The 12,646-nt window shown below is 36.7% G+C and overlaps 1 pseudogene; it reads left to right on the top strand.

Moving 5' to 3' along the window:
* Positions 1-655: 655 nt before the first annotated feature.
* On the top strand, positions 656-2,850 carry LOC104100511 (small ribosomal subunit protein uS7-like; annotated as a pseudogene).
* The last annotated feature ends 9,796 nt before the right edge of the window (positions 2,851-12,646 follow it).

The following is a 12,646-nucleotide window of genomic DNA, read 5'->3' as shown; positions in this document are numbered from 1 at the left end:
GGTAGAAGAGGGAAATAGGAGATGAGAGAAAAAAAAGGAAAGGATATAACTCAATACCTTAATTGAAGGCATTAATAATGGGGTGAGTGACTTTTAAGGGCGATTATATAAATTATTAAAACAATTAAGGTATTTATTGAAAACTGAAAAACTATGAGAAAAATGGTAAATAAGTCCTTATTATAGTATATATATGAAAATATTCCCCATAGGAATTACTGAAAAAATTATTTCAAAGCTATGTTCGGAAATTGTTGAACTTTTAATAAGGCACCTATTTAAAGCTGACATGTCTCCTCTTTATATGTTCGTGGGACCCACGGGACCACTAACTAATATTTATTGCCATTTAACTAATTCAAGTTATTTGTGGGCTTGTGGCTTTTACCCAGAGATAGTGGACTTGGGCCTGGCGATAAAGTCGGATCGTTGACACAACAAAGCAAAAAGCTCAATATTTAGTGGGTTGAGCTATCGCATTATAGCCTTTGCCCAACTTCACTGAAACCCTACTATAAACTTTTTAGGGTTTTAACGCACTCCATTCTCTGATACAGCAGCAGACAGCAGCAAAGACACTTCTTCGCCGAAGGTGAACAACTCCCTCCTTATTTTCTCTCTAGCGTTATATGAAAACACAAAAATCATGAGAAATGCATTATTTTAACTATTAGATTTAGTGCAGCATGTGAATAATCGGAGCAGAGAAGAAGAAATGGATGCAGGTGTAGTAGCTGCTCCGGTGGATGCAAGCGCAGAGAATAAAATTCACAGCGATGTTATGATTTTCAATCGTTGGACCTACGACAATGTTCAGGTATCTTCCATTTCTCTTCATTCCTTTTAAATAACTCATTTTTTACATAGTGACATATTTATTGCTGCTAAAAATTCCTTCCTTTTCCTAGAATCAGCTGAATGCGATGTACTATTTTTTAAATTGTATTTATACAAGAAAAATTACAACTTATAGCACCTGAGTATCTAAAGTTTTAGCTTTTAATAAATCAAACCAATCTAGTTGATGTAGCTTTGTAAATAATTGATTATTTCAACTCAACTAATAATATTAATGAGCCAGATGCGAGGCCAGCAACAATTATACTATGTTGCTCCATTTAGCACTAGAAGTTTTTTGCATAATTTTTGCTTGTATATAGATATCTCTAACAATATTGAATGATTCGTAGCAAACATTGGTGTCACTTACCTATGTACATCATTTTTTCCACTTTTCCATATATTCGTTAATCTACACTAATCCAGAAGATTATAAGTCTTTTCGGACAACGCACTTCCATGTGATTTTGGGTTTTCCCGTCCGCTTTTAGATGACGTTCACTCAGCAAGGTTTTACTCCTATTGACTGTTACCAGATAGACAAATAAGCTAATTCAGGGGTGAGGGGGGAGATTAGGACGGAAATATTATGTGCTTTACTATTTAGTTTCTTATTCTATGAAATAGAAGAAGGAAAAGTAAGTAGGTATTGCTATTCAGTAAAAGTGAGTAATTCTTTCTCAACAACACTCTAGAAGTGGAGAACATTGTGTTAGAGTTATAAATTTAAAAATTAACACAGACACCGGAGACAAATAGAAAATGAAGAGGGTTTACTAATACCAAGGTGATTGTTACTTCTGCTTCTACCTTTTTTATGTGAGTATTATTCTTAAGTTCTTCTGTTGGGGAGGATGGAACTTATCTTGAATATACAATTTGAAAGATTTCTCTATAACTATGATCTCACTTTTTGGTGAAAATCAATGACATATCTATTGAGGATTACATCACAACAACTGCTTCCAAGCATCCAGTTTATATGCTACATACAGCTGGTAGATACCAGGCTAAGCATTTCAGGAAGGCCCAGTGCCCAGTTGTTGAGAGGCTCACCAACTCTCTTATGATGCATGGACGGAACAACGGGAAGAAGCTAATGGTTGTATGCATCATCAAGCATGCAATGGAGATCATTCATTTGTTGACTGACTAGAACCCAATTCAAGTCATTGTTGATGTTGTCATCAGTATGTGCGCACTAATGATTGGTGCTTAATTGATCCAAATGTTCTTTAATCTTTATTTTTCTTCAACTGGGATAACAATAGACCAATCTTAGCATCAAAAGTTGTTTCAGTATTTGCAGATATTGGTTTGGCCATCTATATTTGCAAATAATGAACATTGAGTATCCAAAATGTTGGTGGATCAATTTTTCAAACATTATTTTCTAAGTGGAGTTCATGCCTACCATATATGTCTCATTGATAGCTTTGTCTTCTCCATTTGATCATCTAGTAGGCCAAGGGAAGATGCAACTCGTATTGGTTTGGCTGGTGTTGTGAGGCGTCAGGCTGTTGATATTTCTCCACTTCGCCGTGTTAACCAGGTAATTTATTTGCTGCCAACTGGTGCATGTGAGAATGCATTCAGGAACATCAAGAGCATAGTTGAGTGCCTTGCAGATGAACTCATCAATTCAAGGGTTCTTCAAATAGGTAAAATGCTTGAGATTTTGAGTATTCTCTGATCTTAGAAAATTATAGATATATTCCAAACGTACTGCTTTGTTGTAAAATTGTATATACTTGATTGGTGAACCTTTTTTTCAAATCGATATTTTTGGATACGTGTGACTTTATTGCTTACGACTGTTGATGATTTTTATTTCTGCAGCTATGCCATTAAGAAGAAGGATGAGACTGAAAGAGTTGCTAAGGCCAACTGTTGAGAGGTCGATGGATCAGTATTTACAATATAGTTTTGGGCTATGTTGTTTTCTCATTTCTATTTTCGTTTAGCACTATAGCCTGTCATGGAAATGAAAGTGGATCTGAGTAGCACCACAGCTGTCAGAGAGTGTGAGGTACTTGCTTTAGGGTTCCCACTTAGGTGCAGAGTTCCCAAAGCCAAGTCCTCTTCTGTTGCTACTATGATGTACTTATAACCATGAAAGTGCATCAGAGGACCTGTTCTATTTACAAGTTCTGTCTCGCTCATGCTTGACCTTGTTCAGATCCTCCGTTAGGACTCTCACTTGTTCATCCCTCTTATATAGATCATCTTTTACCTTTCCTAAATCTTTTTCTAGTGTGAGTTGTGTGACACTAGCTATTTCTTTACATGTTCCTAACTTCAATTTCATATTATCAGATCTAAGTTCTAAGATAGTTGTGTCAAGTATATCAATCTGGTTCTTCAAAACAGTATTTTCATTTTCAGTTTCACAAGCCCTAAGTTTGAGGTATTTGCACTTTGCTTTCAAAATGATACACTCATTTGACAACTGTTCTTTTTCACAAATTATATTCTTAGATTCATCAATTAATGTTAGCAACAATTTTGATAATCTATCTTTAGAAAGAAACTTAATTTTATCCTTTAGATCCAGAAAACTTATCTCAGATTCTTCATCAGGTTCTTCTTCATATTCTTGAATTGCTATAAGAGCGCGTTCATCATCATCATCATCATCATCATCATCAATGTCCTCATCTAAATTATCTTCCCAAGCATCAACCATTGCTTTGTAAGGCCCTTTGTTGTATTTCTTCTTATCATGAACTTGTTCCTTCTTTTTATTTTTTCTTTTAGATCTCTCCTTTTTCCACTCGACTTCCCACATAAGACAGTTCTTGATCATGTGGTTCATTTTACCATCTTTGAAGCATCCATCAGTCACCTCCAAGTGATCTCTTCTCCTCTCCTTCCACAACGAATAGTAGTGATCATTGGATAGTGGTGGCCTAGTGGTGGGCCCATAATGTCATAAAAATTATCCCAACATGATGATGCGATGTATCAATAAATGGTATCAAAGACTGAGATATGTTATGCAAAGAAATACATATGACTGAGTATGTAATTGCAATGTAAATAAATAACTCAACAGCAGGGATGACCTCAGTGGGTCCCAATAGGATAAGCATATAGCCTAGACATGGTTTTTATCATGGATCACAACCCAATTACTCTAGCAAATAGAGATTTCATATATACAAATAAGATTAGGTAACTACACAGTACCACAGAAATAACCGAGTCACAATTCACACGGTGCACGCACATACGACCGTCACCTAGCATGTGTGTCACCTCAACACCAAACACATATCAAGTATCTTCAGGGGTTCATACCCTCAACACCAAGTTTAGAAATGTTACTTACCTCGAAAAAGCCAAATCCAACACCGAGAAAGCCAAACAATACTCTAAAAATGCCATCCCGTGCGTACCTACATCCGAACGGCTCGAAACTAATTAAAAGCAACTCGAATACATCAAATAATGCCTAAGAAAATAATTTCAAATGATAAAGGTCGAATCTTTAATCAAAACCCAAAGTCAACCAAAAAGTCAAACCTGGGCGTGCACCTCGAAACCCAACAAAACTTATAAAATCCGACAAACCATTTAATTACGAGTCCAACCATACTAGTTTCACTCAAATCCGACTCCGAATCGATGTTCAAAACTCAAGAATTCGCTCTATGAAACTTTAGTCAAAACCCCCTAACTTTCTCTTTTGAAATCATCAACCAAATGCTAAAAATGAAGATAGATTCATGAAATATAAATAAAACCGAGTAGAGAACACTTACTCCAATCCATATGGTGAAAATCGCCACAAAATCGCTTCAATCCGAGCTCCATAGCTCTAAATATGCAAAAATGGCTGAAACCTCCGAAATAGAGTACTTTATAATCACTGGGCAAATTAATGAACCGCGATCGCGGAACAACCTTCACAATCATGATGAATAACCTACACTGCCTCCACGAATATGCTACGCAATCGTGAACCTGGTCATATGAATGTGAAGCACACAGGCGCCCACACTCCGCGACCATGTTCCCTAATACGCGAACGCTATGAAGAAGATCCCAACTCCAGCTCTCAGCTCAGCCCTATGCGAACGCGATGCCCAATCTCCAGAGACCAACGCGAACGCGGAATTCTACTCGCCAACACGAAGAAGGAACTACTCAACTCCAGATTTTTCATCTACTCGATCACACCTCTTACTTCGCGATCGCGAAGAAGACTTGGTGCACTAGACACCAAGAGGAACCAGCAAGGCCAAAATAAAGGAAAATGGTCTAAAATACGTCTGCAACTCACCCGAGCCCCTCAGGACCCCGTCTGAACATACCAACAAGTCCCATAACCTAACACGGACCTACTTGAGGCCTCAAATCACACATAACAACATCGAAACAACGAATCACACTTCAAATCAAACCTAAATGAACTTTGAACTTTCAACTTCCAAAAACCCGCGCCGAAACATATCATATCAACCCGGAATGAACTCAAATTTTGCACATACGAAACTATTCCAATTCTCGGAACTATAATCCGAATCTGATATCCTCAAAGTCAACTCTCGGTCAAATTTATGAACTTTCCAAACCTTCAAATTTCTATTTTTTACCAATTAGCGCTTAAACCTTCTAAAATTATAAAAATGCATATCCGAGCATACACCCAAGTCCAAAATTACTATCCGGACCTAACGAAACCTTCAAAACTCCGTTTCGGGGTCAAATACACAAAAGTCAAACTTGATCAACTCTTCCAACTTAAAGCTTCAAATATAAAATTCATTCTTCCAAATCACTTCCGAGTAACCTGAAAATCAAAACCTACGATTCACACAGTCATAATACATCATACGTAGCTACTCATGCCCTCAAACTACCAAGCGAAGGGCAAATACTCAAAATGATCGGTCGGGTCGTTACACTACTATAATTATAATACAATATTATATCAGATTTTTAGTTTAGTGTTGTGATTAAAATTTGAAGAAGATGAAGATCACAATTGTCACACCTCCTTTTTTTCCGAGGGGATAGGGGAAAGGAAAGAAATGAGTTTTTTCAATTTAAGTGACATTATTCGAAATGAGATTATTTATTTAATCAGAGTCGCCACTATGGATAATTATTATGGTGTCCCAAGTCACCAGTTTATTTGAAATCCCAAATCGAGGAAGTTTTGACTCCGAATTATGGTCCGCGAACACAGAAGACCGGGTAAGAAATTCTGCTAATCCGGAAGAAGGTGTGAGGCACTCCCGAATTCCGTGATTTTAGCACGGTCGCTTTAATAATTATACCTGGCTTAACCAATTCTGAATATTTTAGGTTCTAGGGAACTTTGTGCACCTTTATCTTAAACCGCTTTTAATTGCTTGATTATTTGTAATTATGGAATTATCTTAAAACGAATCACGCGTACGTGTATTCGTTTTGTTTGGTGTGTCATGAATCATGTCACGCGTACGTGTATACAATTAATAATACTTTATTATTTTTAAGATTGTTCTGTCAAAGTTGCGCGAACGCATACTTTGCCTTTAATTTTGGGAATCACAATTATGTCATGCGAACGTATACATAATCATGATGATTCAATTAATTAAGAGTGTGCCTAATGCATTCTAGCGCATTCATGATTTGTTTCTTTCCTAAGTTTGAGATTATTGTGAAGACCATGATTTATTGATATAGAATTATGGAAGAAGTGGTATGATTCAATTATTCGTAAATATTCATTATAGAAATAGGAGAGGAACGTTTTAAACTTATGGACTCTATTTATTTTAGCGTAAATCCTTCTAAACTCAATATAGTCCCAACGACCCAAATTAGTTCTAAATCCTCATAACCCCTTTCGTTAAAATGGACGCATAGATGTGAGTAACAACTCGGACAAAAATCAGTTGTGACAATTGTAAGCAATTAATGCAAAAAATGAGTCAAAGTTTTAAAAGAGAAACATTTAACTAATCACATTTATGACACCATTTCTTAACTTTAAAGTAGGATGCAGCAAACCAATATAGCTCTCGAAGCTATTTCAAATAAAAACATTCACCTAAAATTATTTCAAGTTATATTAGGAACTCATTTAAAGCACTAGAATAATTTTCTAGATATGGAGGGGAGGACGTTAAACTTTCAGAAAAAAAAATTCCATCTACTTCTAGTCACCTATGTCAATACCTTAAGTCAACTTACTTGCCTAAATATCAAATATAAATAACAATCTTACCTAAAGATTTAAAATAACTCCAGCCATACTTCTTTATTTTTCAAGACCACACAACTAGCCAAACTAGTAAGTTACGAAGCAATTTAAGCTTATAACAAGGATGAAGGATTTTTCGACAGAGACTTAAGATTGACATTCACTCTTTGAGTTGAAATACATTTTTTTATTTGAACCCATAAGCATAATTTACTGAAAAATAAAAATAAATATATTTCTTTTTATATCACACCAGCTTTATGAAAAATAAAAAGAAATATATTAAGAACACCAAAACTAAACGTTAACATGACTAGAACTTCTCAAATTCTTATACCATAAAAATGTTTCAAAAGATAACAGTACAATATCTAGCAATATATATAAGCCAAATATTAAAGAAACGGGAAGGAACCTTTTGTGAAGATTAACAAGATAACAGCTATAATCAACTGATTTCAGAGTTAAAAGATGTTATCTCTTTAGCAACCTCGAACGAAAACCTCGATGTCAAAACTTCTTCAACTTGTTTTAACAATTCAAGAGAGAAAAGATTATGGGAAAGATAAAGGAATTCTAAAAAAGAAAACTAAAGAATAGCTCTTTCAAAATAAAACTATGTTTTTACTGCGGAAAATCCCCCTCCCCCTCTCCTCATATGCCAAAGAATCTATAAAGGATTCTCCAGGATGTGGTGGTTGGGATTTTGACGTGAGGGAATGGGGGAAGTAGGGAAAGGGACGTGAGGGAGTTAGGATTTGTGGGGAGAGGAGACGTGAGGGAATGGGGAAGTTAGGGATTGTTACTATTTTTATCTCTTTTTTTTTCTTTTTTTTTTTTTGTAAGAGTCATGGGATATGTGACATTGTTTTAATGATAAAGTTTACTAAATTTTTTGAAAGTTACGGAAATTTAACTATATATATTTTTTTGTATGTTTTCTTTTAGAAGTAAATTTCAATTAAAATATTAACACAAAAAAAATACATAGCTTATTTATTAAAATTCTAATTAAAAGAGATCGTATATATATATACCTAAAGAAAATATTTACACTAAAATAGTATTGAATTTGGATGTGGTCAAAAATTAGTTGTTCACAGCATGCCCCTCTTTGCTTGGAAACATGAAGAGTTTTCAGGCAAAGAAAATGAACAAGGTGACTGATTTTTGACCTCACTATTATTTAAAAAGGAAAAGAAGATAAAAGAAAGAGATGTGACCGAGCCTTGGTTTTAGGCAGCCTACATATCCCGGGTTATAAGGGAATCAGGTCATGTGTAGTTCAAGTGAAAGAAGAGTGATGGAGTATGCTCAGAGGGAGAGTCGAGTGAAGTTCTGTCGAGGTTCCGATCCGCGGTTCCTACTATTACATCAAAATAAAAAGAAAATTACATACTCTTGAAAATCTAAGAGTTACAGAATTCCTATCTAAAAGTCATCTGGAGTCTAGTCTTGATTCTTGAGTTGCTTCTCCCATTGACTTTAGACTGAAACTTGATCCTCTCGATGCAACAGACTATGAAATATTCTCACAGCTTGTTCCTTGATCAGATGATAAGAGGATGGATCTTGAGACTCTATATCTCCACATGCATTATGTCAAAGCTTGTTGCAGCTGGTATTGAGATCAAACGTTCCACTTTCTCTGGCAAGAGATGTAATCTTATTTTTGCACATCCAATCCGTGATTTTTAGAAAAACCTACAAGTCATCACAAACAAATAAAACGTACAAAAATTTTCTGCCCCAGTTTGCACTAGGAAATTTTTGTGAGTTATTGAAAATACATAAAACTATCTTTGCTATTGCAGAATAAAGAATTAAAAAGGACACATGTTTCTTCTTTTTTTTTTGAATAATAGGGTATGTCGTATCCTATGTTTTCAATAAGAAATGCAACCAAGGGATGTAGTACCCTGTGTTGGCAATAAGGTGAGGCTCTTGGCACTCTAGGATGCTGATAGGGAATGTCGTACCTTATGTAGGCAGAAAATAATGCGACCAGGGGATGTAGTACCCTGTGTTGACAATAAGATGAGGCTCAAGGCACTCATAAGATGCTACTAGGGAATGTCGTACCCTATGTTTGCAATAAGAAATGTAACAAGGGAATGTAGTACCCTGTGTTGGCAATAAGATGAGGCTCGAGGCATTCTGGGGTGCTACTAGGGAATGGCGTACCATATGTTTGCAGCAAGAAATGCAACCAGGGAATGTAGTACCTTGTGTTGGGAATAAGGTGAGGCTCTTAGCACTCTGGGATGCTACTAAGGAATGCTGTACCCTATGTTTGCAATAAGAAATGCAACCAGGGGATGTAGTACCCTGTGTTGGCAATAAGGTGAGGCTCTTGGCACTTTGGGATGCTACTAGGGAATGTCGTACCTTATGTTTGCAACAAGAAATGCAACTAGAGGATGTAGTACCCTGTGTTGGCAATATGATGAGGCTCGTGGCACTCTGGGATGCTACTAGGGAATCTCGTACCCTATGTTGGCACTAAAATGCAACCAGGGGATGTAGTACCCTGTGTTTGGCAATAAGATGAGGCTCGTGGCACTCTAGGATGCTACTAGGGAATGTCGTACCCAATGTTGGAAGAAAATAATGCGACCAGGGGATGTGGTACCTTGTGTTGAAGATAGGGTATTGATTCCCTATAATAAAACTAATAATAACATGATTACATGTATATTGGAAGAAAACTAAGGATTTGAGAACTTTATTTGGTGGTGTTCGTCTTTTCACGAACTGTTTCCTAAAATTATTTTGTTCCTGTTCTAAACAAAGAAAAATTTGTTAGTTTTAAAATGGTGGTCAGTTTGTGGCCTTGATTTCTTGGGCGACTTGACCTTGCGTCCATTACACTTGTTAGAAAAACTAACTCTGTCGATGGTCGCACGAATCGCTGGGAGATTCTGTCTTTACTTTCTGGAGATCTTCTTTCTCAACATCAAAACCAGACTATTTTGCGCCTATCACCACTTGTGTTTATGATGCAAACAACCTTGCTCCCAAAATAACTTTTAACTGAGTAACTTTTGTTAAACCTTGAAGCATTGTTCAGTCCTTCAAGCCTTTTGCTTGCCAGGGAAAATCACAGATGGCTTTATATCTTTGCCCATACAGTTTATGCCCAGCAATCTTTGCTTTATATAACGGGGAAATTGTAACCAATTTTACGGCCTTTTCTTTGCTTTGCTTTGACAAAATTAGACTGAAAGGGACTCAAGAAAGTAATGCAATAGAAAACAAGAAAGTGAACTAATAGGTATTACAACTTAATCAAGAACTGTCCCTTTTAGGGGAAAAGAAAAAAAATAAGAAAGGACTTATCTGGAGGAATATGCTGACTTCAATGAACATGACATGAACTTTGGACTGGATGCCTGATCCGTTTGAACCGTCTAATTCTCAAAATCTATTATAAACTTCACTTTGAAACTAAGTTCTTTGTCTTAACCATGCATGTGCCAGGATATATGAAGACCTAAATCGATTAATGATGCCCTTTGTGGATTTTCACCAACTGACCTCTCTCATTTGCCTTTCTCTCAACTCACCATTGCCTTATAGTGCCCGTGAGGGTTTTCACCAATAAGACTCTCTCATTTATTTTTCTCTCTTTACAATGGCAGAGAAATCACCCGTAGTATACTGACTTAGCATTCTCGAAAGTTGATCAGAAGGTCTTAGCAGGGAAAGGTAAAAAGAACTATTCAACTGAATTACAACTTTTGGAACCATTTTGATGGACCAACCATCGAAAAATAAAATAAAATCATGCCCCAGTTTCTTTGAATACTGGGTAAATGTGGATTTTTATTTTGGTGTGACCGAACCCCAAAGTGAGGCTGCCTACGTATCCTTTCAGAATCAGGTCAGACGTAGTTCAATTAACATGAACTTGTTTTGATGATTTTTTTTTTTTTGAGTTTTCTTTCTTTTCTTTTTTTTAAGTACATTGGTTCCAAAAGAGAGGAAAACAAAGAAATATAAACAAGGCTTCAAAGGGCTAACAAGGTTTGACCAGTGTTTGGGTAGCGAGAATGATAGCCTTTCGTCATCCCAACCTGAGAATGCTAAATATAAAAATGCCCCAACAGAGCCATGTCAGACATAGTATCTCTTGACCGCATCTGCATTGACGGATATATCAACCACCTTTCCTTCTATATCTTCCAAGTGTAGAGCTCCTTTTGACAATACTTTGTTGACGAGGTAAGGACCTTGCCAATTCGGGGCGAACTTTCCTTTTGCTTCTTCCTGGTGCGGAAAGATACGTTTCAAAACAAGTTGTATTACCTCGAATTATCTTGGGCGCACTTTCTTATTGTAAGCGCGTGCCATTCTTTGTTGGTATAACTGACTAAAACAAACTGTCGCCAAACGTTTTTCATCAATCAAACTCAAATGTTCCAATCGGGACTTCACCCATTCAGTGTCCTCAATCCCTGCTTCAACAATGATTCGGAGAGAGGGAATCTCAATTTCAGCAGGTATGACTGCTTCAGTTCCATAAACCAATAAGTAGGGCGTTGCGCCAACTGATGTACGGATAGTTGTCCGATATCCCAAAAGAGCAACGGGCAGTTTCTCGTGCCATTGTCTAGACCCTTGGATCATCTTCCTAAGAATCTTCTTGATGTTCTTATTCGCAGCTTCAACAGATCCATTAGCCTTGGGACGGTAAGGAGTAGAATTGCGATGGTCAATTTTAAATTGTTCACATATCTCCTTCATCATATGACTATTCAAATTAGCAGCATTATCTGTGACAATGGTTTTTGGAATACCGAAACGACAGATGATGTTGGAGTGAACAAAGTCTACTACTACTTTCTTGGTAACGGCTTTCAATGTAATAGCTTCCACCCATTTGGTGAAGTAATCAATTGCAACCAAGATGAATCTGTGCCCATTTGAAGCTTTTGGCTCGATTGGGCCAATGATGTCCATTCCTTAAGAAACCAAAGTCCAAGGAGCCGACATAGGATATAACTCTAAAGGAAGAGAGTGAATCAAATCACTGTGAATCTGACACTGATGGCACTTGCGAACAAAACGAAAGAAATCTCGCTCCATAGTAAGCCAATAATATCCTGCCCGAAGGAGTTTCTTGGCTAGAATATATCCATTTATGTGCGGACCACAAACTCCTGAATGCACCTCATTCATAATCATTTCAGCTTCTTTGTCATCCACACATCTCAATAAATTTAAATTCGGAGTTCTTTTGTATAGGATTTCCCTACTCAAAACGAAACCACTAGAGTCACCTAATAGTTCTCTTTTGATCCCTATTAGCATGTTCCGGATATTCTCTTGTTTTCAGAAATAGTTTAATATCACGGTACCATAGTTCGCCATCTAGTTCTACTTCAATTGTATTGCAATAACCATGTTGATCCCGAATTTGAATTTTTAATGGGTCAATATGAGTATTACCCGGATATGGAAGCATTGAGGCCAGGGTGGACAAGGCATCAGCTAATTCATTGTGAAACCTGGCAATATACCTGAACTTGATGGACTTGAACCTTTTGCTAAGATCCTCCACACATTGTCTATATGGAATGAGCTTGATGTCTCGTGTCTCCCAAT

This window comes from Nicotiana tomentosiformis, chromosome 12 (genome assembly GCF_000390325.3).
Source record: "Nicotiana tomentosiformis chromosome 12, ASM39032v3, whole genome shotgun sequence".
Lineage (NCBI taxonomy): Eukaryota > Viridiplantae > Streptophyta > Magnoliopsida > Solanales > Solanaceae > Nicotiana > Nicotiana tomentosiformis.
Note: the sequence above shows the minus strand (reverse complement) of the source record. Positions and strands in the feature narration are given on the sequence as shown.